Source organism: Arachis ipaensis, chromosome B8, assembly GCF_059453495.1.
Source record: "Arachis ipaensis isolate K30076 ecotype BB chromosome B8, ASM5945349v1, whole genome shotgun sequence".
NCBI lineage: Eukaryota > Viridiplantae > Streptophyta > Magnoliopsida > Fabales > Fabaceae > Arachis > Arachis ipaensis.
The window spans coordinates 54,454,517-54,460,146 of NC_142443.1; the positions used below are offsets into that span (position 1 = coordinate 54,454,517).

A 5,630-nucleotide genomic window follows, 5' to 3' on the forward strand; every position below is an offset into this window, starting at 1 on the left:
CAAAAAGCGTATAAATTATCCGCTCATCACAACACCAAACTTAAATTGTTGCTTGTCCCCAAGCAACTGAAAATCAAATAGGATAAAAAGAAGAGAATATACTATAAATTCCAAACTATCAATGAAACATAGCTCCAATCATATGAGCGGGACTTATAGCTTTTTGCCTCTTGAATAGTTTTGGCATCTCATTTTATCCATTGAGGTTCAGAATGATTGGCATCTATAGGAACTTCAGATTTCGAATAGTGTTATTGACTCTCCTAGTTCAGTATGATGATTCTTGAACACAGCTTCTTTATGAGTCTTGGCCGTGGCCCTAAGCACTTTGTTTTCCAGTATTACCACCGGATACATAAATGCCACGGACACATAATTGGGTGAACCTTTTCAGATTGTGACTCAGCTTTGCTAAAGTCCCCAATTAGAGGTGTCCAGGGTTCTTAAGCACACTCTTTGTTTTTTCTTTGGACCTTGACTTTAACCGCTCAGTCTCAAGTTTTCACTTGACACCTACACGCCACAAGCACATGGTTAGGGACAGCTTGGTTTAGCCGCTTAGACCAGGATTTTATTCCTTTAGGCCCTCCTATCCACTGATGCTCAAAGCCTTGGGATCCTTTTTATTTGCCCTTGCCTTTTGGTTTTAAGGGTTATTGGCTTTTTCTGCTTGCTTTTTCTTTTTCTTTCTATTATTTTTTTTCTATTTTTTTTTTCGCCCTCTTTTTTTTTTCTTTTTTTTTTCCTGCAAGCTTTGTTCTTTGCTGCTTTTTCTTGCTTCAAGAATCATTTTTATGATTTTTCAGATTATTAAATAACATGTCTCCTAGTCATCATTCTTTCAAGAGCCAACATATTTAACATTCTTAAACAACAACTTCAAAAGACATATGCACTGTTCAAGCATACATTCAGAAAACAAGAAGCATTGTCACCACATCAATATAATTAAACTAAGTTCAAGGATAAATTCGAAACTCATGTACTTCTTGTTCTTTTGAATTAAAACAGTTTTTATTTTAAGAGAGGTGATGGATTCATAGGACATTCATAACTTTAAGACAAAGTTACTAACTACTAATGATCATGTAATGAAGACACAAACATGGATAAGCACATAACATAGAAAACGAAAAACAGAAGAAATAAGAACAAGGAATGAATCCACCTTAGTGATGGTGGCATTTCCTTCTTGAGGAACCAATGATGTCCTTGAGCTCTTCTATGTCTCTTCCTTGTCTTTCTTGCTCCTCCCTCATTGCTTTTTGATCTTCTCTTATTTCATGAAGCATGATGGAGTGCTCTTGATGTTCCACCCTTAGTTGTCCCATATTGGAACTCAATTCTCCTAGGGAGGTGTTGATTTGCTCCCAATAGTTTTGTGGAGGAAAGTGCATTTGAGGCATTTCCGGGATCTCATGGTGATGAGCTTCATACGCCTCTTGAGCTCCATGAATGGGCTCTCTTGCTTGCTCCATCTTTTTCTTAGTGATGGGCTTGTCCTCTTTAATGAGGATATCTTCCTCTATGTCAATCCCAGCCGAATTGCATAGGTGGCAAATGAGGTGAGGAAAGGCTAACCTTGCCATGGTGGAGGACTTGTCAGCCACCTTGTAGAGTTCTTGAGGTATAATCTCATGAACTTCCACCTCTTCTCCAATCATGATGCTATGGATCATGATGGCCCGGTCTATAGTAACTTCAGACCGGTTGCTAGTGGGAATGATTGAGCATTGAATGAACTCCAACCATCCTCTAGCTACAGGCTTGAGGTCCAATCTTCTTAGTTGAACCGGCTTGCCTTTGGAGTCAATCTTCCATTGAGCTCCTTCTACGCATATGTCCATAAGGACTTGGTCCAACCTTTGATTAAAGTTGACCCTTCTAGTGTAGGGGCGTTCATCTCCTTGCATCATGGGCAAGTTAAACGCCAACCTCACATTCTCCGGACTAAAATCTAAGTATTTCCCCCGAACCATTGTAACATAGTTCTTTGGATCCGGGTTCTTACTTTGATCATGGTTCTTGGTGATCCATGCATTAGCATAGAACTCTTGAACCATTAGGATGCCGACTTGTTGGATGGGATTTGTTAGAACTTCCCAACCTCTTCTTTGAATTTCATGTCGGATCTCCAGATACTCATTTCTTTTGAGTTTGAAAGGGACCTCAGGGATCACCTTCTTCTTGGCCACAACATCATAGAAGTGGTCTTGATGGGCTTTGGAGATGAACCTTTCCATCTCCCGTGACTCGGATGTGGAAGCTTTTGTCTTCCCTTTCCCTCTTCTAGTGGATTCTCTGGTCTTAGATGCCATCAATGGTAATGGAAAAAAGCTAATGCTTTTACCACACCAAACTTAGAATATTGCTCGCCCTCGAGCAATAAACAAAAGAATAGAAGAAGAAGAAGAAGAAGAAGAAGAAATATGGAGAGGGAGAGGGAGATGTGGTTTCGGCCAATGAAGGGTGTAGAGGGGTGTGTTGTGTGAATTTGATGAAGAATAGAGGGCTTTATATAGGGAAGGGAGGGGGGGTTAAGGTTCGGCCATATGGGTGGGTTTGGGTGGGAAATTGGTTTTGAATTTTGAAGGTAGGTGGAGTTTATGAGGTAGGTTTATGGGGAAGAGTGTTTATGGGGTTGTGTGAAAGAGAGTGGTGAGAAGAAGTGAGTGGAGGTAGGTGGGGATCCTGTGGGGTCCACAGATCCTGAGTGAATCCTGTGAGGTCCACAGATCCTGAGGTGTTCAAGGATTTACGTCCCTGCACCCATTAGGCATGTAAAAATGCCTTTACACACAACTCTGGGCGTTCAGCGCCAGGTTGGTGGCCATTTTGGGCGTTCAACGCCCATTTGTGTGCCATTTCTGGCGTTGAACGCCAGAACCATGCCTGTTCTGGCGTTCAGCGCCCAGAAGCTGCCCATTTTGGGCGTTCAGCGCCAGCACCATGCTCTGTTCTGGCGCTGAACGCCAGACAGATGCTCCTCCAGGGTGTGATTTTTCTTCTGCTGTTTTTGATTCCGTTTTCAATTTTTATATTTATTTTGTGACTCCACATGATCATGAACCTACAAAGACATATAACTAAGAAAAAAATATAGTTAGATAAATAAAAATTGGGTTGCCTCCCAACAAGCGCTTCTTTAATGTCAATAGCTTGACAGTGGGCTCTCATGGAGCCTCACAGATGTGTAGAGCTTTGTTGAGACTCTCCAACACCAAACTTAGAGTTTGGATATGGGAGTTCAACACCAAACTTAGAGTTTGGTTGTGGCCTCCCAACACCAAACTTAGAGTTTGACTGTGGGGGCTCTGGTTGACTCTGCTTTGAGAGAAGCTTTTTCTGCTTCCTCTCCATGGTTGCAGAGGGAGATCCTTGAGTTTTAAACACAAGGGAGTCCTCATTCCATTGAAGGACTATTTCACCTCTGTCAACATCAATCACAGCTCTTGCTGTGACCAGGAAAGGTCTTCCTAGGATGATGGATTCATCCTCTTCCTTTTCAGTATCCAGGACTATGAAATCAGCAGGGATGTAAAGGCCTTCAACCTTTACTAATACGTCCTCTACTTGTCCATATGCCTGTTTTCTTGAATTGTCTGCCATCTCTAATGAGATTTTAGCAGCTTGCACCCCATAGATTCCCAGTTTCTCTATTACAGAGAGGGGCATGAGGTTTATTCCTGAACCAAGGTCACACAGAGCCTTAAAGATCATGGTGCCTATGGTGCAGGGTATTATGAACTTTCCAGGATCCTGTCTCTTCTGAGGCAATGTCAGTTGATCCAGATCACTTAGTTCATTGATGAACAAAGGAGGTTCAACTTCCCAAGTATCAATGCCAAATAATTTGGCATTTAGCTTCATGATTGCACCAAGAAACGTGGCAGTTTGCTCTTCAGTAACATCCTCATTCTCTTCAGAAGAGGAATACTCATCAGAGCTCATGAAGGGCATAAGGAGGTTCAATGGAATCTCTATGGTCTCTAGATGAGCCTCAGAGTCCTTTGGTTCCTCAGAGGGAAGCTCCTTATTGATCATTGGACGTCCCAGGAGGTCTTCCTCTTTGGGATTCACGTCCTCCACTCCCCTTGTAGGTTCGGCCATGGTGCTTATGTCAATGGCCTTGCACTCTCTTTTTGGATTCTCTTCTGTATTGCTTGGGAGAGTACTAGGAGGGATTTCAGTGATCCTTTTACTCAGGTGGCCCACTTGTGCTTCCAGATTTCTAATGGAAGATCTTGTTTCATTCATGAAACTTACAGTGGCCTTAGACAGATCAGAGACTAAGTTTGCTAAATTAGAAGTATTTTGTTCAGAGTTCTCTGTCTGTTGCTGAGTTGATGATGGAAAAGGCTTGCTATTGCTAAACCTGTTTCTTCCACCATTATTAATGCCTTGTGGAGGCTTTTGATCCTTCCATGAGAAATTTGGATGATTTCTCCATGATGAGTTATAGGTGTTTCCATAAGGTTCACCTAAGTAATTCACCTCTGCTATTGCAGGGTTCTCAGGATCATAAGCTTCTTCTTCATAAGAAGCCTCTTGAGTATTGTTGGATGCAGCTTGCATTCCATGCAGACTCTGAGAGATCATATTGACTTGCTGAGTCAATATTTTATTCTGAGCCAATATGGAATTCAGAGTATCAACTTCAAGAACTCCCTTCTTCATAGGCGTCCCATTACTCACAGGATTCCTTTCAGAAGTGTACATGAACTGGTTATTAGCAACCATGTTAATGAGTTCTTGAGTTTCTGCAGGCATTTTCTTTAGGTGAATGGATCCACCTGCAGAAGTGTCCAGTGACATCTTTGATAGCTCAGATAAACCATCATAGAATATATCCAGGATGGTCCATTCTGAAAGCATGTCAGAAGGACACTTTTTGGTCAACTGTTTGTATCTTTCCCAAGCTTCATAGAGGGATTCACCTTCTTTCTGTCTGAAGGTTTGAACATCAGCTCTAAGCTTGCTCAGCTTTTGAGGAGGAAAGTACTTGGCTAAGAAAGCCGTGACCAGCTTATCCCAAGAGTTCAGGCTGTCTTTGGGTTGAGAATCCAACCATAATCTAGCTCTGTCTCTTACAGCAAAAGGGAAAAGCATGAGCCTGTAGACTTCAGGATCTACTCCATTAGTCTTAACAGTATCACATATCTACAAGAATTCAGTTAAGAACTGAAAAGGATCTTCAGATGAAAGTCCATGAAACTTGCAGTTCTGTTGTATCAGAGAAACTAATTGAGGTTTCAGCTCAAAGTTGTTTGCTCCAATGGCAGGAATGGAGATGCTTCTTCCATGTAAATTGGAATTAGGTGCAGTAAAGTCACCAAACATCTTCCTTACATTATTATTATTTTCGGCTGCCATCTCCTCTTCCTGTTCGAAAATTTCTGAAAGGTTATCTCTGGATTGTTGTATTTTAGCTTCTCTTAATTTTCTCTTCAGAGTCCTTTCAGGTTCTGGATCTGCTTCCACAAAAATGTTCTTATCCTTGCTCCTGCTCATATGACAAAGAAGAGGGCACAGAAAAATAATAATAATAATAGAGATCCTTTATACCACAGTATAGGGATCCCTGTGTGAGTAGAAAAAGAGGGGGAGACAAAGAATGTAATATAATGGAA

General features: G+C 41.5%; 1 non-coding gene across 1 annotated transcript; it reads left to right on the top strand.

Moving 5' to 3' along the window:
- Positions 1-4,869: 4,869 nt before the first annotated feature.
- Positions 4,870-4,977, top strand: LOC148548147 (small nucleolar RNA R71). Its single transcript, XR_015897421.1, has one exon. It is a non-coding gene; the product is annotated as a small nucleolar RNA R71 (small nucleolar RNA).
- The last annotated feature ends 653 nt before the right edge of the window (positions 4,978-5,630 follow it).